At 45.7% G+C, this 25,444-nt stretch overlaps 1 pseudogene; it reads right to left on the bottom strand.

The window, feature by feature from the left end:
- Window positions 1-15,062, bottom strand: part of LOC144368038 (adhesion G protein-coupled receptor E2-like) — a 36,063-nt pseudogene extending 21,001 nt beyond the window's left edge.
- Between the last annotated feature and the right edge of the window lie 10,382 nt (window positions 15,063-25,444).

The following is a 25,444-nucleotide window of genomic DNA, read 5'->3' as shown; positions in this document are numbered from 1 at the left end:
TGTGTGTATGGGCATGTGTGTGCGTGTGCTGGTGTGTGGGGGGTGGAGGAAGTTCTGGGGTTGGGCAGGCTGGGTACCTTTGCAGATGTTGTTGTACATGCCATTGATGCTCCCATGAATTGGCTCCCAGCCTGGGAGGCAGTAGCACCAGTACCACCCACAGGTATTGGTGCAGGTGGTGGAGGCACTTATGCTCTCCGGAGCTGCACTCGTCCACATCTGGGGACATAGAGAGAGGGGTTGGTTCCCACTGAAGCCAGGACCAGTGCTCTTCACCATCCGAGCTCCACCCCCTTTTCCCCCATTAGTGAGCTGCCTGGGCTGCGGTGCTGCCACCTAGCGACCTGCACCCTTGCATGTGTGACGAGGAGTGTGTGAGGCCTGATGCACCCATGCATTCTCTGTACTGATGCAGGTTGTGAGGCTGCAGAAACATGTCACCCCAGTTAGGTTTTTGCTGCTTCCCAGGTCCCTCAGGAGCCTCCTGTCAGAACCTCTAGGGACCTTGTGTCCTCAGAGTCCCCTTGATCCCCAGTTTATCCCTGTGTACCTCTTACATTCATGCACCTTCCCTTTTTCCTCTGTGTACTTGGCACTACCATCTTCTCCGTGGATGGGTCCTGGCTCCTGCCCACCTACTGCTGGATTCCACCTGGCCCCATGGATGCTGGAAGCAGCTTTCTTTGCCTAACCACCTTGCCCTGGAAGGAGGCAAATCCTGCTCATGCGTGGAAGTTACTCCTCCTGGGAATCATGGTGTCAGGCCAGACCATGGCAAGGACCAGAGCAAGTTGTGTGGAACTAGCTTTCTTCTGAGTGGCTGAGACATGGCCCCCAGGAAGACCCAAACTCTCTGGGCAACTCCTTAAATGGGTGCAGATGTGTTCATCTTTTAAACACATAAGATGAGTCCAGCACCCACCATGTGCCAGGCTGTCTTACAGGCACTTGTAACTTTCATAATCCTCCTGGTAGACACAGTAAGTAGGCACTGTTATGATCACCTTCATGGTACAGATGGGTAGACCAAGTTCAAAGAGAGGTAGTGATTTGACTAATAATATGCAGCTAACAGGTGGCACAGGCAGGTTTTGGACCCAGGCAGCCAGTCTCAGAGCTGCCCCTGACATTCATGCTACCCTGCTTCTGTGCTGGGGGACAGGTGCATGCACACCTGCCTGCCTCAGACCAGGGCACACTCCTGTAACCAGGGTTCTGCCGCCTAGATGTCACAGGAAAGGGCCTGGCAACCTCAACCCTGATGGTGGGGAGGTGGGGGAAGGGCCTACCTTGCAGCTGTTCTCCTCTCATTAATAAAGGATTCTTGGCTCCAGAAATGGGCACACAGCCTGGGCTGCACAGGCAGCCATTGTGCCCTGTATGACCTGGCCATCTGCAGATTTTCCACGGGGCACTCTCATGGCCCCCATTTGGTGATGTCCGCAACACGACGGGGTCAGAGGCTCACCTCCCAAAGTTGTGCTTTCTCTCAGGGAAGAGACCCAGGTGCTCAGCCTGACCCTGCTGTGAGACGCAGACAGTCCTAAGACCCCAGGTGGACCTCCTGAGCCGGGCTGCTCTGGAAGTCCCAGGACCACTCTGCTCTCTGGAGCAGAGCCCAAAGACGTGTGGGTTCAGATTCTGTGCCACAGCGGGGCCTGGCAAGGGATCTACATCTCCTCTCCATCCTGCAGTGGCAGAGGGAGGCCCCGCCATTCCCTGGACCCTCCCCTGTGGGAATCCTTGCACCACTGGGGTCCTACAGGTGGTCTACGCTCAGGGAGAAGGTGACAGTGATGGCCACCCTTGATGCCTAAGCAGTGGGGGTGGGAGACCATGGCCAAGGGCTTCCCAGAGTGACACCCATCATTAACACCTGAGGATAAAGCCAGGTGCTCAGAAACAGAGCATAGCTGGGCACATCCCATGACTTGACCTCAGAATCTACTGGGAAGCTACAGTGACAACACAGTGTGGTTCTGTATGGGGACAGACACACAGCCACGGAGCAGGACAGACATCCCAGAAAAACCCACATATTTACAGCTGATTTTTGATGAAGGTGCCAAGAGCTCACAATGGGAAGGACTTTTCAGTAAAAGTTGGGACCCTGGACATGCCAACCAGGAGGACATCACCTCACACCACATAAAAATCACCTCAGATTAAACAGTGAAGGTCAGATTGGACCTGCCCAGTTGCTTAGCGGAGAGCACAGGGGAGAGCTGGCGACGTTGGCCTGTCAGTGATGGTTTGGATGGGACCCAAGGCACAGGCAGCAAAATACAAATGGACCAAGGGGATCGTAGCCAACTAACAGCTTTTGTAAAGCAAAGGAAACAGTGGACAGAGTGAGGGACAACTCAGGGAACGGGGGACACACTCACAAGCCACTCATCTTATTAGGTGTCAATATGCAAAGTATCATGAGGAGCTTGATCAAGCAAATCAGCAGTAAGAAACCCGCTCACCCCATCCCCAAATGGGCAGATGATCTCAAAGGACAATAGGAGAAGGGCCCAGAGGCCCAGGAGAAATCCCCCGCCATCGCCAATCCTCAGGGGACTAGAAATGGACTGTAGTGAAACATCAACTCACACCTGCTGGATGGGCACACGGGTGGCCAGCAGTGAGAGCAAAGGACGCTGTGCACACCATGGCTGGGAACATAAGTGAGCCCCGCTGTGATGGAAGGCAGTGAGGATGGTCCTCAGATATTAAAAATAGAACTGCATGGGATCCAGAAATCCTTCTTCTGGGTTTGCACGCAAAGGAAACCAGATCAGAATATTGATCTGACCTCTATCTATCAGTAGAGAGACGAGCACGCTTCATGTTGCAGCACTATTCACAACAGCCAAGCTCTGGAGTCAACCGAGGTGTCCATCCATCCACAGGAGAGTGTATAAGGAGAACACCCACGCACAGGGGGATAATTTTCAGCTTTAAAAAGGGAGGAAACTCTGTCAATCACAACAGCACAGGTGAACCTGGAGGACATTTGTTAAGTGAAATAAGCCCGACACACAAGGAGAAATACCACACGGTGTCACCTCCACGTGGGACCTGAACAGTCAAACTCCTGGAAGGGGGGGTAGCATGGTGTTTCCCAGGGGTCGGAGTAACAGGAGGGGGTTGGAGAGATGTGCATCCAAGGCACAAAACTTCAGGTAGGAGGAGCTAAGTTCAAGAGATCTATTGTTCACATTTATTTATTTTTTGGTACCAGGGATTGAACACTGCTACTGAGCCACATCGGCAGTCCTTTTATTTTTTACTTTGAGGCAGGGTTTCACCAAATTGCTTAGGGCCTTGCTTGCCTAGTGCCGAGGCTGGCTTTGAACTTAAGATCCTCCTGTGTCAGCTTCCTGAGATGCTGGATCCCAGGTGTGCACCACTGGGTCTGGCAAATGTCCTATATTCTTAAAAATCACTAAGGGATTAGATTTGAAGTGTTCTTACCACAAAAACCAGCACCTGAGGCATTGCATATGCTAATCAGCTCCATTTAGCCATCCCAGTGGGCATGCATGTTTCAAAACATCCTTCTGTACCTGATCAATATGTACAATATTTTTGTTTGTCAATTAAATAAATACAGAAAAAAAACCCAGGAATATATTCCTGCAGAAGGATGACTGAGATGCCTGTGTAACAGGAATGTGCTCAGGGCCACAGAACTAGTATACTGGAATGTGGTTAAAATGATAAGTTTTATGGATGCAGGTTTTATTAAAATTTCTAAAACCCTACCACTGAGCAGCATCAAGAAGAACTAAAGCGAGGTGCTCAAGCAGGTGAGCTGGCACAGGCCTGTAATCCCAGTGACTCAGGAGGCCGGGGATGTGGTTAGTGATAAGGCCCCAGGGTTAGATCCCCAGGACCAAAACAAATTAACAACTAGAAAACCAAAAGCCCCAGGTGCCCAGGCCCCAGCAGGTCCCACCTGCCTTTCCTCACAGCAGCACAAATGCACCCTCCACTGTCCCCAGGAATCCCCAGCTCCTAGTGTGGCACTCAGAACTGTGGGTGGACACTGACAGCCTTTCCAAGGTGCCCAGCTTGTCTCCAGGGAGTCTTGCTGTCCCCACCCCTGGAGGAAGTTCCCCCTTATCAGAGAGGGCCACAACACGAAATGAGGAAGCTTCTGGAAGCAGCTCCCAGCTGAGGTCTGGGGGTGTTTCCTGGTGTCTTATCTCTCCTGGTCTCTAAATGTGGGGGGAACATGCTCAGGAAGCAGGTCCCCTTTGAGTGCCACAGGGACCCACAGGACAGAGGCCTGAGGTGAATGGCCAGCACAGCAGCCTCAGAGAACCCCAGACAGGAGTGAGTGACAGCTCATGGCAGATGGCCCTGGGTGTCCCAGAAAGGGGCCAAAGGTTCCCGGAGCCCAGGGGATTCCTGGGGTCAGGATGAGGCAGGGAGGGCTTCTGGTCTCCTGGACCCATTTTTGCACCTGAGGATGCCCTGCTGGGACCCCTCATCAGGGCTGTGTGGATCAACAGCAGGACGGGCCAGGGCAGGGCTGATGCTCCCTAAGGGCCCCTGTCCAGCCCCCACAGGGTGATCACAGTCTCCTCCCCTGTTCCCAGCTGGTAGCAGTGGCTGCAGAGGTGTGCCATAGGTGGAGGAGACCAGGTGGGTAGTGGTCACGTGGGGACAGCTGGGAATGAGGTGCAGCAGCACCTCCAGGAGACCCTCCACCAACTCCCACATTTCCCCCACATCCTGGGCTCAGCCTCCCCCCCAGCTCCCTGGGTTCCCCAGTAATGAGCCACCAAGAGCCCCCACCTCATGGATCTCTGGGGCTCCAGGCTCCTGGGGGCAGATGCAAGGAGGGCTCCAAGAGAGGAAGTGGTTTTGCTGATCCCATGCTGCTCTCGGGTGGCCAGTCCAGGCTTTGGACCCAGGGAGCTGACCCCTGCCTCTGACTTTGGTCTCCACACCACTCTCCCTCTCTGTGCTGGTGTGACAGTGGCCTGGAGTGGGCACCACCTGTGTCAACCAGGGCCTTGGCCCCTGTGTGCCACAGGATAGCTCTGTCCCAGTCCTCTGGCTGACACCCCTGGATCTGGACCCAGGGGACAATGCTGAGGTGGGTGTGGACTGGAGGCTCCTCATCCCCCCAGACCTAAGGGCAGGTGAGCACAACTCCTGGCCCAGGCCCTGTTCAGCTCAGAAGCCATTGCCAACAGCACTTTCTGGGAGCCAGGACCTGCTCAGTGCCTTTGGATCTCATTTCCCTCCTTATGACTCTCCCCTCTCCCCCTTTCTTCCCCTGGAGCTGGGACTCACCCAGGGACTCACACCTGTTAGACAAGTGCTCTACCACTGAGCTACACCTCAGTCCAGGACTCCCCTTCTGCAGATGGACACACTGAAGCTCAGAGAGGTGAGGTGACTTGACTGAAGTCACACAGTGAACCAAGAGCAAAGCTACCTCTGGTTTGGTTTTGATTTTCTGCAGAGCTGGGGAGGGGGTCCAGGCCCTGCTCATGCCAGGCAAGGGCTATGCCCGGGATCCACACCCCAGCCTCTACCTTTGTTTGTAGCTTTAGGAGATAGGGGCTCCTTCCTGTGGTTTTCTTTTTCTTTTCTCTCTCTTTCTCACTTTTCCCCGCTAGGGATGGGGTGTCTCTGTTTCCCAGGCTGGGTTGGACTTCTGGGCTCTAGTAATCCTCCTGCTCAGCCTCCGAACTAACTGAGATCACAGGCACAGGCCATTGGTGCCTGGACTGGTGCCTGGAATTTTTTTTAAAACAGAAAACAACAATGATGTCATCACATCTCTCATGTCCACAGGGTTTCCTGATAAGCACCCTGGCCATCAGCACAAGCAGAGCTGTCAGGATGGGACCAAGCAGCTGGTCCCAGAGTGCCCTGACCCTCCCATGCCTCTCACGCTGGTGACAGGTGCACGCACAGCTGCCCCATCTCACAATCCAGGCGCTGAGGATATAACTGGGCTTTGTCCCCAGATCAGCTCTGGTGCCCTGAACTGCATGGGACGGGGTGGGCCTTACCTTGATATGTGTTCTCACTCACATTACTGAATGTTTTTGCCCCAGAAAGGAGCTCAAATCCTGGGAAGCACGTGCAGTAGTAGCTCCCCTGCACATTGTGGCAGTCAGCAAAATATCCACAGGACACTTTCCGGGGCAACAAACATTTGTTGATATCTATAACATAATAGGGTCACCTCCCAAAGGTGTGTGGTCTCTTAGGGAAGAGACTCCTGTCCCCTACCTGACCCTCCAGCATGGGGTCTGATGTTGAGTTAGTATCTTTTGGACAGAATCCTGGGATGCACTGCTGAGGCTGTGCTGGGGCAAGCCATTGCTGAAGTCTACACAGTCTGATCTGCTCAACACAGTCCTCTAACACCCCAGTTTAGACAATTGTCCAAAGGGGGCAAATGGACAATTGGACATTGTCCCCAGGGGACAATGCCAAGGTAGTGTGTGGGCTACAGGCTCAGTGTCACCCTCCCAGACCTAAGGGCAGACTGAGACCGACTCCTGGAACCCAGGTCCTCTCTGTGCAGTAAGCCATGCAATTCCCTGGTCTCTCTGCCACCTTACTCTTTCCTTTCTCTTTTCTGTCTTTGATGATGGCCTTGAGGTCAAAGGCTCAGCCCTTGAACTTACCCACGACCCCACTGGCACTGGGCACCCCCAGTCTCTGATGTGCCTTGGTCCCTCCTCTATCCTCTTTACCGTCACAGATCTCCAGGGGGTCAGTGAAGATCTCTGTAGATGAAGAGGCAAACCCCGGATTGCAGCGACAGGCGGTGGCACTGACACATTCTGAGTTGAGAGGGCACCGGGGGTTACAGGCTGTGGGGGCACAGACTGGTCAGAGGCTGGGAGGGGGCAATGGGGTCCCAGAGGAGGTCCCAGGATGTGGGGAGCTGCCCTGAGCCTCCCTGTCCAGGCCTCTCCTCCCTGGGCTGGGGTGCAGGACACGCTGCTCCCCACACTCACCCTGAGAGCCCTGGGCTCCGGCTCTGGAGAGACTCAGCAGGACACACAGCAGCCCTGAGACACAGAGAGGGCGGGTCAGCAGGCCCAGCAGGAAGAGGAGGCCGGAGGTGATGCACTGCAGGGCAGGGGCTGTGGATCCTCCTGGGCTTGGACCTGGTCCACTCCTCAGAGGGAGCCCAGGTGGCGCCTCCCAGAGGGTCTGGGGGTGGGAAGGGGCTGAGCCTGGCAAGCTCTGGGCTCCAGCCATGGCTCTCCTGGCCTGTGGGTGGGGGACTGGAGCCTGGTGGCCCTGGTCAGACCCTGGAGCACAGGTAGGCTGCCTCACTGCCCTGCCTCAGTTTCCCTTTCTGTGGAGTGGGGACAAGATGACACCCACGTCCTAGGTCACGTGGGAACAAACCCCAGTGTGTCAGGGTGTTTACCACCATCCCTGACCTTTAGGTGGGAAGGGAGGGTCAGGGCCAGCTGTTCTCTCAGGTCCCCTGCCTGGTCTCTCAGGTGCTCTGGCCCTGTCCCCTTCCTCAGGGACACACACCACACCAGCCACCTGGCCTGCAGCTTTGGCTGGGGCACCTGAGAGCCACATCTGCCACCACCACTGTCAGCCCCACGGCCTGTCCTGGGACCCCGTGGTGCCCTATTACCCCCCAACAGGAAGGTGCTGTGGGCAGGTGCTGGGCTCAGGCTGGGGGCCTCCTCCTGCTGTTCCTGCCTCTCAGCAGCTGCCCCCTCCCAGGGCACATCCTGGGGACCCTCCTCAATCAATGGGGCCTTAGGTACATGAGCCTCTTGCTGTTCAACAGAGACAGGCGAGGAGTCAAAGAGAGTCTGGTTCTCAATCCCTAAAATAAAGTCTAGGGGTATTGGTGGTTCCTTCTTGGTCAGTTTATCTAATGCGCTGCCTGGACAGCTGGTCAGGCTCTAAACATTGCCGTGAGGCCTGCATCAGAGGAGGCCCCATTGAATGTGAAGATGCAAATAAGCAGAATCCCCTCTCCTGTGGGGCTCATCTAACCCATGGAGGCCCTAAGAGACCAAGACTGGCCCCCGGAGGAGGACGGAGTTCTGGCCCAGACTGTTTCTGGACCTGAGATGGGACATCAGCTCCTCCCTGGTCTCCATCCTGCCCCCTCCTCCCTGGTCTCCATCCTGCACCCTCCTCCCTGGTCTCCATCCTGCCCCCTCCTCCCTGGTCTCCATCCTGCCCCCTCCTCCCTGGTCTCCATCCTGCCCCCTCCTCCCTGGTCTCCATCCTGCCACCTCCTCCCTGGTCTCCATCCTGCCCCCTCCTCCCTGGTCTCCATCCTGCCCCCTCCCCCCTGGTCTCCATCCTGCCCCCTCCTCCCTGGTCTCCATCCTGCACCCTCCTCCCTGGTCTCCATCCTGCCACCTCCTCCCTGGTCTCCATCCTGCCCCCTCCTCCCTGGTCTCCATCCTGCCACCTCCTCCCTGGTCTCCATCCTGCCACCTCCTCCCTGGTCTCCATCCTGCCACCTCCTCCCTGGTCTCCATCCTGCCACCTCCCCCCTGGTCTCCATCCTGCCCCCTCCTCCATGGTCTCCATCCTGCCCCCTCCTCCCTGGTCTCCATCCTGCCCCCTCCTCCCTGGTCTCCATCCTGCCCCCTCCTCCCTAGTCTCCATGCTGCCACCTCCTCCCTGGTCTCCATCATGCCCCCTCCTCCCTGGTCTCCATCCTGCCCCCTCCCCCCTGGTCTCCATCCTGCCCCCTCCTCCCTGGTCTCCATCCTGCCACCTCCTCCCTGGTCTCCATCCTGCCCCCTCCTCCCTGGTCTCCATCCTGCCCCCTCCTCCCTGGTCTCCATCCTGCCCCCTCCTCCCTGGTCTCCATCCTGCCTCCTCCTCCCTGGTCTCCATCCTGTCCCCTCCTCCCTGGTCTCCATCCTGCCCCCTCCTCCCTGGTATCCATCCTGCCACCTCCTCCCTGGTCTCCATCCTGCCCCCTCCTCCCTGGTCTCCATCCTGCCACCTCCTCCCTGGTCTCCATCCTGCCCCCTCCTCCCTGGTCTCCATCCTGCCACCTCCTCCCTGGTCTCCATCCTGCCCCCTCCTCCCTGGTCTCCATCATGTCCCCTCCTCCCTGGTCTCCATCATGTCCCCTCCTCCCTGGTCTCCATCCTGCCCCCTCCTCTCTGGTCTCCATCATGTCCCCTCCTCCCTGGTCTCCATCATGTCCCCTCCTCCCTGGTCTCCATCCTGCCACCTCCTCCCTGGTCTCCATCCTGCCACCTCCTCCCTGGTCTCCATCATGCCACCTCTTCCCTGGTCTCCATCCTTCCCCCTCCTCCCTGGTCTCCATCCTGCCCCCTCCTCTCTGGTCTCCATCCTGCCCCCTCCTCCCTGGTATCCTTCCTGCCACCTCCTCCCTGGTCTCCATCCTGCCCCCTCCTCCCTGGTCTCCATCATGTCCCCTCCTCCCTGGTCTCCATCATGCCCCCTCCTCCCTGGTCTCCATCCTGCCCCCTCCTCCCTGGTCTCCATCCTGCCCCCTCCTCCCTGGTCTCCATCCTGCCACCTCCTCCCTGGTCTCCATCCTGCCCCCTCCTCCCTGGTCTCCATCCTGCCACCTCTTTTCTGGGTCTCCATCATTCGACCCCTTTTCTTCGTCTCCATTTTGCCACCTCTTCCTAGTCTGGATTCTGTACCTCTTTCCTAGTCTCCATTCCTCGACCTCTTCCCTGGTCTCCCTCCTGCCACATACCCAGTATAGTCTGGACTTCTCAGCCTCTACAACTGCATGAGCATATCCTTAAAATAATCATCCTTCCCTCTTTCTGTATAGTACCCTATTGGTCTTATTCATCTGGAGAACCCTGCTGCACATGGGGAATATAATGACAAATCCCTGCTAAGTCCCAAAGTTTTCAGTAAGAGTAACTTTCTAGGAATAAATTTCTCCTTTGAGAACTTAAGTTTTTAAAAAAGAGCTGATACCTTTTAAAAATACCCTCCCTGCTCTCCTTTACAGGGACAGTGAGAAAACTAGTCAAAAATGAAGCAAAGGACTTGCTGGTGGCTCCTAGCACCCTTTCTTGCCTGTCACATGGTCACAATTCCACTTACCGTGGACCAGTCTTACACATCTGCTCCTCATGGTGCGGAGACCAGCCAGCCCAGTGATGGAGGACGTTTGGTTCTGGTTGGAGTTAAGAATGCTTCCTGTTTAAATACGACTCATGACGAAGTTGACCACAGCAAGAAAATCACAGTCCAGATGCTTTCTTCCTCCGATCAGTTCTCTGGTGAATTTCTCAGAACTCAGAGGTTTGTTTCCAAATATTTGGTTAGTTTGGGTAATAATCATGCTGAAGATCTCCTTGGACGTGACTTCCATCTTTCAAGACAGGAAGGTGGGACACTGTGTATTAGAAGCTCAAGCATGAAGGATCATTTTCCTGGTCTTCTTGCCCCATAAGGACCTTGGTTTAGAATGAATAGACTTATCTATTTATCACCTATCCCTAGACTTACTTGTGTAACTTACATGAAAACAAGCTCATGATTAAATATAGAACTCAGGGCTTCAGTAGATGGGGACAGGAGAAGTCAAACAGCCCAACACATGACTCTCCTCCAGGGCAGGGAGAAGGTGAGTCTGTGTAAGTTTGTGTCTTACTGTTTCCTTTCCACCAAAAGCACCGTGTCCCCCACCAGAGACAAAACTTGGCATTCCCAACACTCACACCTGGAAAGTCTGAGAAGGCAGTTCCCACAGAGCCACCTGGTCCCCACACTACTATTGTTCGTTACAAATTTTAGTATTGTGTTTTCTGTATTTATGATTCATAATCACATTGAAAGAAAAATGGGTAATTGCTGTGAAAAATTAAACTATTCTTTAAAATACCTGTAGACATCTTATTCTTTGCATTTTTTATTGTTAAGTGTACTACTATGCCATGGGGAATATAATGACAAATCCGTACACTGAAAGTTTGAATGTCCCCATCCCCAGGTTACACCAAATTCTGTATTGCTTCCTGGCCCAATCTGAGTTTGCAAGGCAGAAGTCTCACCTGTATTTTCTCCCTTATAATCCCTAAGCCAACTCTTGTAACAATGAAATAATATGAATAATTATATATAATATTGAAAAAATATGTTACCAATGGGGGCTGTTATGTTTAAAATCATTGCTCCTAAACTCAGACTCTTTACCTTGCACTTATAAAAAGATACAATATTATACTGTAAGTATTAACTTGATAATACAATATGGATTATATTTCAACTTGCCTTTCCCATTCAATTTCATGTATTGGAGGGTTTTTAAATTAATTTTTTATTTGTTTTAATTAGTTATACATAACAATAGAATGCATTTATGCGCTATGGGGGGCAATAGTGGAGATCTTTTCAATATCTGTATAAGAGCTATATCATGCACAGGTGTATCCTGTTTTTAAAATTTATACCAATATATCCTATTCATTTTGTTATTCTTTATTGATGGTTGCTTGTATGTAGTGAAAATTTTCACTCTTGCAAATATACTGCAGTAAACCTTATAAATAGCTTTCTGTGAACATGAGATTGTTTAATGTGACACAGATTAAAAGAGGTGTGATTGCTGGACCTTAGGTATATCCAGATTAAATTTTCATAACAGGTACCAAATTGCTGAATAAAATGTCTATATAAGTTTTCTCTAGGGCCTACCATATAGGAATATCCATTTCACCCCTGGTCTAACAACTGTTGAATATAATCAATTTGGTAGATTTTTCCTAAACTAATGCTTGAAATTTAGGTCTTTTAAAAAAATTAATTTCAGTTTCCTTGATTGCTATGTATTTATTTGCCATTTATTTTTCTTTTTCATTTAAGAACATATAACTTTCTCTTTGTCTCAGTGGCTCAGGAGGCTGAAGCAGGAAGATTGCAAGTATAAAGCCAGGCTCAGCAACTCAGCACTAAATATGTGCTATGAACATTGGTGCACAAGCATCTATTTGAAACCCAGTTTTCTATTCTTTGGGGTGCACACAGATGGGGTGGAGTTGCTGTGTGAAATGATAATTCTATGTTTAACTTTCTGAGGATCTGCCAAACTGTTTTCCACACTGGCTGGATCATTTTCTATTCCTATCCTCACCAATACTTTTTATTTTCTTTTAAAAAATGATACTTTTTATATTACTTATCGACACCTATTGTCAATAATGTGTTATCATCATTTTAGGTTAATTGACACATGCATCGCTTTAAACATATATCATTTCTTTGTGCTGAGATTATCCAAAAATATTCTAGATTTAAAAAAATTACATTCTGATTAGCTTTAGTGACTCTAGAATGCAACAGAACACCAAAATGCATTCCTCCTAACTGTGACTTTGTGCCTGCTGACAACCTCTACTACCCTTCCTCTTCCCTGTCCAGCCCTGGTAACCATTAGTCTCCTCTCTACTCCCCAGACACCAGCAGTTCTGGGTTCCACCTCAAGGGTATTCTGCAGTCTTTGCCTCTCTATGTTCATTCTGGGGTGTGAAGTGCATCTCACTGTGGTTTCGCATCAAGTTCAAATTTTGGTCTCCATAAGTAAAGTTTTGTTGGGAGACAGCCACACCCGCTCCTTTGGTATCTATGATGGCTGCCACCCTCATGGCAGAGCTGAGTCTCTGGGAGAGACCATGTGTCCTGTGAAGCCCAAGAGATTGACTATCTGCCCCTTCTCAGAAATTTGCTGGGCCCCCCCATTCAAGCAAGTTGGCAAGGTGAGAACCATGTTAGTGAGTGAGTGTGTGTGTGTGTGTGTGTGTGTGTGTGTGTGTGTGTGTCTATTTGTATGAGTTTCTCTAGGTCAGAACTGCTAGGTAAGTGAGGGATGTGATGGACAGAAGGACAGTCCCCCACAGGTGTCCAAGCTCTCATCTTTGCAAACTGTGACTACTTTACCCCACCTTTTATATCCAACTGTGAATATTGTCTTGAAAATCAGAACAAATACCAAAGAAACAAACTGGTAGTTTATTACAATTACCCTCAGCTCTGTTCTCTTTAGTTATTGCAAGGCCTAGCTATTGCTGCAGGAAAAGCAGTCCTCAATGCAAATAGTTTAATAAGTTTTTTTAAAATTACCTAATGGGACTACCTATTGGGGTTTTCTGAGTCTGACTCAGGAAAAGATCATTCATGTTCATAGTAGAGCCTATGGCCAGAAATCACATGAAGGGCAGGAATCAAGCTCCCTTGTGAGCCATCCTTTGATCTTGAGGACTGAAGTCATTCTGAGCCTGAAGACACACATAATGGAGGGTACGGGTATTGCTCATTTACTACCCTTCTCTTGCTGTCGTGAAATTCAGAAAGGGGAAGAAGATTTCACTTAGAACAATGGAAGGATTAATATTTCCAGGCAGCGCTGAACATTTTCAAGCAGAAATGCATCAATGACTCAATATTGCAATGTAGAAAACGCCAACCAACCTCAACGATCAAACCCTTGACACACAAACACCAACCTTCCACACCTTGGTGTTTGTATTTGCCAGATGAAAAGACATATTTTACATAGCAATGCAATGTGTAATGTAGAGGTTTGTCTCATCATATTTAATGTCATCTCTGTTTCTGAGACCAAATTAACCAAACTTTTATTTTAAGTTTTTCTTTCCATCTAGACTTCAAGCGGAGACATGTATTTGAAAATAAACTTTGTCAGTGATTATAGTAGAGACTGTGGACACCAAGCTGGGCAAGAGAAAAGAATCCCAATGGTGAGAAGGAAAGCCAGTGCTCAGCCATGAAGCTCACTGGTCTGTTAGAATCTGCCTCATCAGGAAGAACAGCTGAGATGGGGACACGCAGAGGCATGAGGGACCCACAAGGGCAAAGCCATGCTGTGGGAGTCCCTACAGTATTGGATTATTACACAGGCCATCTTAATTGTCAAATGCATTTCCCCCACAGGAGTACCATGCACGACTGTGTGTTTTACTATCAATAAAAGAAAAATTGCTCCATATGATCCATCATGGGAGAGGAAATGGTTTTCATAAATGCATGTCATCCCATGAGATGAAAGTGAAGTTCCAATATCTCTAACCCAGGATTGAAAATAAGTTTGAAGGGTTGGGGATGTGGTTCAAGAGGTAGCGCACTCGCCTGGCATTCGTGCAGACCTGGGTTCGATTCTCAGCACCACATACAAATAAAGATGTTGTGTCTGCTGAAAACAAAAAAAAAATAAATATTAAAAAATTATCTCTCTTTCTCTTAAAAATAAAGAAAAAAATAAGTTTGAGGAAGTATGCAAGTGGTTAAGAGGAACACTGTTCATATCTCAGAGGGAACAGAAAGCTTATCAGGGTGTGCTTTATAACTTTTGTAGAGAAGTTGAGATCAAAGGAAGAGAAACTCAAGAAAATGAACAGAAGGAAAAAGTTGTACTTCTAAAATCAGATGAAAAAATTGTAATATTTTTCCCTGAGGCTTTGAGCTCTGTGATCTAAAAAAAATCTTTCAGACCCAGCAATATGGGCTCTTTTATAGTTTTATCTTGAACTTTTTTTCCAGAGCTCTCTTGATGTGTCTCTTCCTCAGACTGTAGATGAAGGGGTTCAGCATGGGGGTGACCACTGTGTAAATTACCGAGGCTGTGGCAGTAGAGCATTAATTTTGGGTCACAGCAGAACTAAAGTCCACCCCAAGGAGGGTACTATAAAATAAGGAGTGAGAAGAGGTGAGACGCACATGTGGAGAATACTTTGTATTTTGCCTGAGCTGATAAGATAGCACTCATGGAAGACACTATTCTGGAGTGATAGTAATGGATACCCATGAGGGGGCCTCCATCCAGTAGCAAAGTGCAAAATACATCACTGTGTCATTAAGAAAAGTGTCAGAGCAGGCAAGTAGGACCAGTTGATTCAGTTCACAAAGTGTGGGATTTCCAGGTCTGTGCAGAAGGACAGCCACAATGCCATTAAAGTTTCTAGTAAGGAATTCAGGACATTTGTGACCCAGCATGCCAGCACCAGCACTCCACAGACCCTGTGGTTCACGATGACAATGCAGTGCAGGGGGTGGCAGATGGCCACATACCCGTCATAGGCCATCATGCCCAGGAGGAAGTTGTCCAACCCTACAAATAATACAAAAATGTAAATCTGTATGAAGCAGTCTTCATGTGTTATGGCCTTGCTCTGTGTCTGAATGTTCAGCAGCATCTTTGGCACAGTGGTGGAGGTGAAGCAGATGTCCACAAAGGACAGGTTGGAGAGGAAGAAGTACATTGAAATAAAACAAAACTAAAATAAAACTTCCATCAAAAGAACTAATGTAGACCTCAGTTGTGAATCCATCTGATCCTGGGCTTTTCTTGGTTGGTAGGCTTCTCATGGTGTCTTCTAGTTCATTGCTTAAAAGTGATCAGTCTAACTTGTGTATATCATCCTGATTGAGTTTGGGCAAATCCTATGACTCTAGAAATTTGTTGATGCCTTCAACATTTTCTATTTTATTGGAATTCAAATTTTCAAAATAATTTCTAATTATCTTCTGTATTTCTTTAGTGTCCATCATGATATTTCCTTTTTCATCATGGATGTTACTAGTTTGACTTTTCTCTCTCCTTCTCTTCATTAGCATGGTTTATCAATTTTATTTATTTTTTCAAAGAAACAACTTTTTGTTTTGGCAATTTTTTCATTTTTTCTTTTGTTTCAATTTCATTGATTTCAGCTCTGATTTTAGTTATTTCCTGTCTTCTACTGCTTTTGGTGTTGATTTGCTCTATTTCTAGAACTTTGAGATGTAATGTTAGATCACATATTTGTTGACTTTTTCTTTTAAGGAATGAACTCCTTAAAAAGTAGCAGGAAATAAAATCAACACCCATAAATCAAAGGCATTTCTGTACATCAGTGACAAATTTTCTGAAAGAGAAATGAGAAAATGACCCCATTTACAATAGCCTCAAAAAAAAAACTCTTAGGAGTCAACTTAATGAAAGAGGTGAAAGACCTTTACAATTAAAACTACAAAATGCTTCAGAAAGGAATTAAAGTAGATCTTAGAAGTTGGAAAGATCTACCTATCTCTTGGTTAGGCAGAAATAATATTGTCAAAATGACCATTTTTACAAAAGCCCTAAACAGATTTCATGCAATTCCAATCAAAATACCATTGGAATTCCTCATAGAAACAGAAAAAGCAGTCATGAAATTCATTTGGAAAAATAAGAGACCCAGAATTGCTGAAGCAATCCTTAGCAGGAAAAGTGATGCAGGTGGCATCACTATACCAGACTCGAAACTATACTGTAGAGCAATAGTAACAAAAATGGCATGGTATTGACACCAAAATAAACTTGTAGACCAATAGACTTGTATACTTGTACAGAATAGAGGACACAGAGACAACCCCTCATAAATAGAGTCATCCCATATTAGACAAAGGTGCCAAAACATATGTTGGGGAAAAGATAGCCTCTTCAACAAATGGTGCTGGGAAAACTGGAAATCAATATGCAGCAAAATGAATTTAAGGCCCTATCTCTTACCATGCACAAAATTCAAAGTGGAGCAAGGACCTAGGAATTAAACCAGAGACTCTGTACCTAATAGAAGAAAAACTAGGTCCAAATCTTCATGATGTTGGATTAGGGCTAGGGCCTGACTTCCTTAATAAGACTCCAATAGCACAAGAATTAAATTCAAGAATCAATAAATGGGATTGATTATAACTAAAAAGTTCTTCTCATCAAAAGAAACAATCAATAAGTGGATAGAGAGCCTATAGAATGGTGAAAATTTTTACCACACACATATCAGAGCACTAATCTCTAGGATATATAAAGAACTCAAAAATCTTAACAACAAAAAAACCCACAAATAGCCCAATCAATAAATGGGCCAAGGAACTGAATTGACACTTCTCAGAAGATGATATACAATCAATCACCAAATATACAAATATATGAAAAATGTTCAACATCTTTAGCAATTAGAGAAATGCAAATCAAAACTACTCAAAGATTTCATCTCACTCCAGTCTGAATGGCAGCTATTAAGAATACATACAACAATAAGTGTTGGTGAGGATGTGGGGAAAAAGGCACACTCACACATTGATGGTGGACTGCAAATTTGTGCATCCAATATGGAAACTTGGAATGGAACTACCATTTGATCCAGCTATCTCATTCCTTGGTCTATACCCGACGGACTCAAAAACAGCATACTACAGGAACACAGCCACATCAATGTTTACAGCAGCACAATTCACAATAGCTAAACTGTGGGGCCAACCTAGATGCCCTTCAGTAGAGGAATGAATAAAGAAACTGTGGTATATTTACACAATGGGACATTACTCTTCATTAAAAGAGAATAAAATCATGGCATTTGCAGGTAAATGGATGGAGTTGGAAAATATAATGCTAAGTGAAGCTAGCTAATCACAAAAAAAACCCAAAAACAAATACTAAATGTTTTCTTTGATATGTGGATGCTGACTCATAATAGTGATGGGGCAGTGAGCATGGGAGGAATGGAGAAACCCTAGATAGGGCAAAGGGGAGTGAAAGGAAGGGAGGGGGATGAGGTTAGGAAAGATGGTGGAACGAGATGGGCATCATTGCCCTAAGTACTGCATGAAGACATGAATGTGTACAATCAGAGATAAGAAAAATTTTGCGCTATATGTGTATTATGGATTGAAATGCATTCTGCTGTCATGTATAACTAATAAGAATAAGTAAATTTAAAAAATAACTAAAATAACCATCATCATGAGTCTCTAGTTCAAGACTGACAAATATGTATAAATAAAATGATAAAAAATAATTTTTTAGGAGCAGTGAAAGAAGTGGTATTCCAACTTCTAATTTCAGCCTGTAAAAACATAAGTGGATCCAAATGTGATTAGGACACTGGACATAGCAATAGGAGTGATGGAGTGAGTCACAACCAAGGTTAGAGCATCACCACCGCTCCCTTCATGAGTTCCCACCACACACGTGGGCCAGGAGTACTACCTGCATCTTCCTACCTATTCCCAGAAGTAAACCTGTGAGCCCAGGTGCCTATTCCAACTGTGCAGAGTGGCTATCTCTGTAGACATAATGAAACTCCTGTGTATAAAACTTGGGCTTCTGAGAAAGACACAGCTGATTTTCACTTGAATATAACAGAATATGTTCCGCAAGAGGGGAAAGGGTGTTGCTACTCATAAAAATAGAACCACCCCAAGGAATAAGGGAATAATAAGGAAAAACAGATAAGAAAATAGAAGAAAATGTTAAAAAAGGAACTTGATTGTTACAGATCATGCAGAGGAAGATTAAATATAAAAAGCAGTGTTGGGGTGGATCAGCAACGTGACCAACTCTTAGATTTGGCTACATGAAATTCATAAACTCACATGTTCCCTTTCTAAATTTCAAGACATATATAAAGAGCTCAATGGCAAGCAGCAATCTTAGTGAAAATTACTTCCAATTCTTTCTTTGGATGCAGAATATAAAGATGCCCAGTTCCCACAAAAGCAAAGTATTTCCAATTGCAAATCGAAACAAAAAGGCTAACAAGCTAAACAATGTATTTACCCCGGGCAGTAAGGAAAGAACTTCAAAATAAAGCCCTTTAATTTTCTCTTTTGACCCATCAAATAAAAACTATTTTACTCAAGTGACCACCTATCACGAGAGAGGATGCTGTGAGATGTGTGTCACCTGAAGGAGGGTGGCAAGGCAGTATTCCTAAGCAGCGCATTAGTCTCACGTTTGTAATGAAATGGATGTGGCTTGAATACACTCTAGGTTGAAATTAAAGAAAGAAATGCCCTCAGCTCACTGCACAACCCACCACCCCGAGACTCATTTGGCCCAACCTACTACTGGTGAGCTCCCTGGATATGTTCTCATTTTATGGAAAATACTTGATACAATTTCCCAGTCTTGTCCGATTGGACTCTGTTCCCATTATACAGTGTCAGCAATGATCTAATCATTGCAGATCTGAGAGTCGCTTCTCTTTTTAACTTGTTAAACCAGTGTCAGATGAGTGAGTCAGCACTCAGCTCTCTCAGCTCTGGGCTGGGTGGGTGGATGTTGTCAGCTTCTGTTCTTGCTGAACACTTCCTGCAGGACCTACCAGGTCTGAGACTCACATGGATGCAGTTGCTGAGAAGATCTTCCTTTGGAAGTCTGGAGTCTGCCAACTTGATGGTGGAGTGGAGACTGAAGCTTTGTACCCTGACAAGACAGCAGGAGAGGGAAGCCCTGGCCCCTGAGCCAGACTTAGGACTCCAGAAAAAGCCACCACATCCTGCTCAGCCTGTGATTTGCCTGCTCTGAGGGACAAGATCAGGGCATCTACACGTAGCTCCCTGTCTCTGCTCATTAGGTTCAGTCCTCTCCTAACTCCTTCCCCTGAGCACTTGATTTCCCTGGGGCATATTGTGGTGAGCAGCAAGGAAAATGTTCCTGCTCCTTCTATGTTCGCAAGAGGCTTTGCTTTTCTTTGTCCAGAAAATCCTCCACGTTCCAGAAGTCCAAACTTCTTAGCATTTGTTCCCAACCCTTAAAACATCTGAGCTACTTGGCTTTGCTAGATTATGTGGATCTCCCAAGCACAAGCACATTTCCCATTATCTTTAGGAAATTGCTATTCCCTCTTCATCAAGGAAGAGAACTGTCTTCATCTGTTAAAGTCATGGGAATTTGCCAAAACCCTTGGATTCATGATGGTTTTTACAAGGCACTTGTAAAAACCACTTGTTTCATGCTTGGATATCAAGTTAAAAATGGTCATTTATGCCTTTATTTATAAAACGTTAGGTAATTATTAGAGATATATTTAGAGATATTCTTGAGTGTGTGCAGCATGGACTGAAGTTAAAATCTTACAAGGATTGCTTCATTTCATTTTTACAGATGTACGAGGATTAATTTTTTTACATCTGTATAAATGAGGCCCAGAGGCTAACAGATCTGCCTCTAATTATGAACTGAGTAAGAAGGAGCTTTCCTCCTGGCGTTCCAGTTCTCTTGCTCCAGGGCACTGGTCTTCCACCAGGCATGATGATGGAGATGGGTGGCAATGGTTGAGGAAGTTTGGGGTTGTTACAACTTGGGATTTTTACTGTGCTTAGCAGGTTGAGGCCAAGGATGCTCCTCAGTGTCCAGCAAAGCACAGAACCCCACACACCAAGATGTTGTTTAGCACAAATGTCAATGGTGGGGAATTTGAGAACCACTTTTTTGACCAGAATCTTTTCAACTTCAGTGTGAATATGAATCACTTGGGGATCTGGTTGAAATGCAGGTTGTGATTTGGCACATTATTGAGGTGAGATTGTGTTTGTCTAAGAGCTCCCAGTTGGCATTGATGCTGCCAGTTGGTGGTGAATAACTCTTATTAAATACACAGGAAAATTGTGTTTATAGCCTACAGTAGAACATTTTCAAGAACACATGCATTGTGCAGTGACTGAATCCAGCTAATTTTCAGGTGCATCACTTCACATAATTGTTATATTTTGTGGTGAGACACTCAGTATCCACTCAGTATTAAAGATTCTGTAGCTAACTAAAGTCACCAGTTGTAGAACTCTGAACTCTTCCTCCTGTCTAGCTGAACCTCAGATCCTTTGACCAACATCTCTCCCCACAACCCTACAAACCACATCAGTCCCTGGTGACCACCATTTCACTCTTTTTATTTCCATGAAATCAGTGTTTTTAGATTCCACATGTGAGGTTCCATATGTGGCATTTGTCTTTTTGTCTCCCTAATTTCACTTATTTAGGGACTTCCATTTCCATCTGTGCTGCCACAATTGACAGGATTTCTTACATTTTTATGGTTTAACCATACTCCCCTGAGTATACATAAGGTGTTTTCTTATCCATCCATCCATGGATAGACACCTAAGTGGATTCCATATCTGCCTACTCTGGTCAATGCTGCAGTGATATGGAAGTGCAGAAGTCTCTGAGATGCCACCTTCATTTTCTTGGATGTCCATTTCCAGTGGTGGGACTGCAGGGTCACATGGTGGTTCCATTAATTAGCACTGAGGCTGTGGTCCAGTATAGAGCCAAGTGCAGGCATTCCAAGGCCTTCTCCACCATGAAGGCCTCCATTGCCTCAGTTCAGATTTTAGGTGGTCAGGGGCTGGACTCTCTCGCTTGGCTTCTGTCTAAGTAAGTTGACACCAGCCTCTTGAAAGCTTCCCTTGTGACAGGAAATCAAACTTACAAACATAGCCTCCTTATAGACATACTTGGTAGATTCCCCCTTCTTTAGTTTCTGTGTGCACTAAGGTTAAAGCTCACAGGAAATGACCTGCATAGAGCAGATGCTCCACAGACAGCTGCCATTGTGACCATTACCTTGCTCCTCATTGGCTCAGGTCCTGTGACATCACTAGAGTTTCCTGGCACAGAAAGTGAGTCCAGCATTGAGTGGCTCCTGGGAGACAGTGATGGTGGTGCTGAAGGGGACGTCCTCCCAGGACCCAGGCAGGCAGCTCAGAGCCGAGTCCACCTCCCTGTGCTGTGATGGATTCACGGACACCATCTCTGTCCCACTCAAGATGGCTCCAACTAGGCACAGTAAGAATTTTCTGTCTCTTTTCAGTTGTTTTACTATGTTTCACTCTTGGGAAAATCTATAAAACTGATATTTCTTGGTGCATCAAATTACTTTGCTTCTCACCTTCCTGGTGCAATTTCATAGAATATAATTTAGAAACTTTTTGGTGCCACTGGAAAAATAAACCATTTTCTTCTCTGATTCTGCCTCATGGAGACCTTGTTTTATATTTTACAGTTAGTCATCACTTTCACATTTTCTGCAGAAGGACTTTCCAGCCCTACCCACCACTTTGGGTCTTGACTGTGGACTGAAGCCAGGGATGTCACTCATCCTTTCCCAGTGCACAGGAGGCCACACCACAGGGTTCCCTCGCATAGAGGTCAACATGGGGAGTTGAGAAACATCCTTTCTAGACCAGAAGTTTTCCAAAGTCAATGCAAATATGAATCACTTGGGGATTTTTTGAATGTAGATTATGACCAGGGAGGTCAGGGTGGCCCAGAGATTGTGCATTTGAAACTAATGCCCAGGGATCTTGAGGCTCCCAGACTTGATTGGTGGACTACCTTTTTAAATTGACAGATAAAGTTGCATTCATTTATAGCATAAACCATAATGTTCTGAGTATATATGTACATTTCAAATATGTATGTCTATATGCGCATGTTCCTATGTACATACCATATATAGGTACATATGAATGACTAAATATTGCTCATCATCATATATATTATGGATTTATCATTTGTGGTGTAGAATGACAATCTTAATATCTACTTAATAAGCTTAATATCTATTCTTAATATCTACTCTTGGTACTTTTGAATATTCAACATATTATTAACTGTATTGACAATGTTGTACAGTAGAGCTCATGGACTTATTCTTCTTTATCTGATGGAAATATGTACTTTTTGGCCAACATTTCCCCACCTTTCTCTCCCCCAAACCAACTCATCCCTCATATTTGAGTCTTAAGTTTGATGAAATTAAAAATTTATATTTCACACAGGAGTGAGGTCATGTGGCACTTGTCTTTCTGTGTCTGCTAATTTCTCTTAACATAATGACCTTTAGTTCCATCCATTTTGTTAGGACAGGACTTCCATCTATTTTATGGATGTTCCAATGTGTATATGTGCTGCATTTTCTTTATCCATTCATCTGTTGATGAGTACTTAGGTGGATTCCAGGTCTTGGGTATTTTGAATAATGTTGTACCAAATGTAGAAGTGGAGATGTTTGAGATACTTAATTCTTTTGAATGAATACTGACTGCTATGGTTTAGATATGAGATGTTTCCCAAAAGCTCAGGTGTTAAACAGTACAAGAAAGTTCAGAGGTGAAATAACCTAATCAGTGCACTCATCCACTTATAGAGAATTACTGGATCGTAACTGTAGGCAGGTAGGATGTAGTTGGAACATTAGGTCAGTGGGGTTGTTCCTTTAGGGTTTATATTTTGTCCATGGTGAGTAGAGCTCTCTCTGATTCCTTATTATTTTCCATCTCCAAACCCTTCTGTGATAATGTTCTGCCTCTTCTCAGATTCAGAGCAATGGAGTCAGCCATCTATGTACTGAGACCTCTGAAATCAAGAGCCCTAAATCAACTTTCCCCCCTCTGTGTTGCTCTTGTGGGGCCTTTTCCTCACAGCAATGACAAGGCTGACTAACAAACAGCAGTGGTGGGATTGTGGGTCACATGGTGGTTCCATCATTTAGCACTGAGGCTGTGGTCTAGAGTTAGATTCAAGTGCAGGCATTCCAAGGCCTTCTCCACCATGAAGGCCTCCACCAACTCAGTTCTGGTTTTAGGTGGTCAGATGTGAGACTTCGTAGCTCAGTTTCTGCCTAAACAATTTGGCATTTGCCTCTTGAATGTTTCCTCATGACAAGGTATCGAACTTGCAGACCTTGGCACATTATGTATAAATGGGGTAGATTCTCCCTTCTTCATGGAGGATCTGTGAAAACAAAGCCACAGGATAAAGCTCACAAGAAATGACCTGCCCAGGTTCACCAAATAGTGCTAATTTAAGTTCATTTTTTACTCTATATATCCTTTTAATTTCTTTCATCTAATTGCTCTATCCAGTGTTTCAAGGATTAAGTTAAATGGAAGTGGTGAAAGAGGGTATCCCTGTCATGTTCCAGTTTTTCCATTTAGAATGATGTTGGCCTGGGGCTTAGTATAGAGAGCCTTTACAATGTTGAGATATATTCCTGTTACCCCTAGTTTTTCTAGTGTTTTGAACAGGACAGCATGCTGTATTTTGTCAAATGCTTTTTCTGCATCTGTTGAGGTGATCATATGATTGTTATCTTTGAGTCTATTGATGTGATGAAATACATTTATTGATTTCCTTATGTTGAACCAACCTTGCATCCCTGGGATGAATCCCACGTGATCATGGTGCATGATCTTTTTGATATGTTTTTGTATTCGATTTGTCAGAATTTTATTGAGAATTTTTGTGTCTATGTTCATTAGGATATTGGTTTATTTAAAGTTTTCTTTCTTTGGTGTGTCTTTGCCTGGTTTTGGAATCAGGTTGATATTGGCCTCATAGAATGAGTTTGTAAGTGCTGCTTCTTTTTCTATTTACTAAAATAAATTGAAGACTATTGGTATTAGTTCTTCTTTAAAGGTTTTGTAGAACTCGGCTATGTAACCGTCTGGTCCTGGGCTTTTCTTGGTTGGTAGTTTTCTGATGGTGTGTTCTATTTCATCACTTGATATTGGTCTGTTTAAATTGTGTATAACTTTCTGATTCAGTCTGGGCAAGTCATATGACTTCAGAAATTTGTCAATGCCTTCACTATCTTCTATTTTATTGGAGTATAAGTTTTCAAAATAATTTCTAATTACCTTCTATATTTCTATGGTGTTTGTTGTGATATTTCCTTTTTCATCATATATGCTGGTAACTTGAGTTCTCTCTCTCCTTCTCTTCATTAGCATAGATAAGGGTCTGTCAATTTTATTTATTTTTTCAAAGAACCAACTTTTTGTTTTGTCAATTTTTTCAATTGTTTCTTTTGTTTTAAATTCATTGATTTCAGCCCTAGTTTTGATTATTTCTTACCTTCTACTGCTTTTGAAGATGACTTGTTCTTCTTTTTCTAGGTCTTTGAAATGTAAAGTGAGGTCATTTATTTGTTGACTTTTTTTTCTTTCAAGTAATGAACTCTAGCAATGAACTTTCCTCTTAGAACTGCTTTCATATATTTTGATATGTTGTGTCTATCTTCTTGTTTAACTCTAAGAATTTTTAATCATTTATTTGATGTCTTCTGCAACCCATTGTTCATTCAGTAGCATAGTGTTTAGTCTCCAGGTGTTGGAGTAATTTTTATTTTGTCATTGATTTCCAATTTCATTCCATTATGATCTGATAAAATACAGACTAGTATCTCTACTCTTTTGTATTTGCTAAGAGCTACTTTGTGGCATAATATATGGTCTATTTTAGAGAAGGATCCACGTGCTGCTGAGAAGAAAGTGTTTTCACTTGATGCAGGTCGAAATATTCTATATATGTCAGTTAAGTCTAAGTTATTGATTGTATTATTGAGTCCTAGAGTTTCTTTATTCAGCTTTTGTTTCAAAGATATATCCAATGTTGAGAGAAGTGTGTTAAAGTCACCCAAGATTATTGTGTTGTGATCAAGTTGACTCTTGAACTTGAGAAGAGATTGTTTGATGAACATAGCTGCACCATTGTTTGGGGCATATATATTTATTATTGTTATGTATTGTTGGTGTATGGTTTTCTTGGGCAGTATGTAATGTCCATCTTTATCCTTTTTGATTAACCTTGGCTTGAAGTCTACTCTATTTGATATGAGGATGGAAACCCCTGCTTGCTTCCGCAGTCCTTTAGACTGGTATA

This window comes from Ictidomys tridecemlineatus, chromosome 2 (assembly GCF_052094955.1).
Source record: "Ictidomys tridecemlineatus isolate mIctTri1 chromosome 2, mIctTri1.hap1, whole genome shotgun sequence".
NCBI classification, from domain to species: Eukaryota; Metazoa; Chordata; class Mammalia; order Rodentia; family Sciuridae; genus Ictidomys; species Ictidomys tridecemlineatus.
Note: the sequence above shows the minus strand (reverse complement) of the source record. Positions and strands in the feature narration are given on the sequence as shown.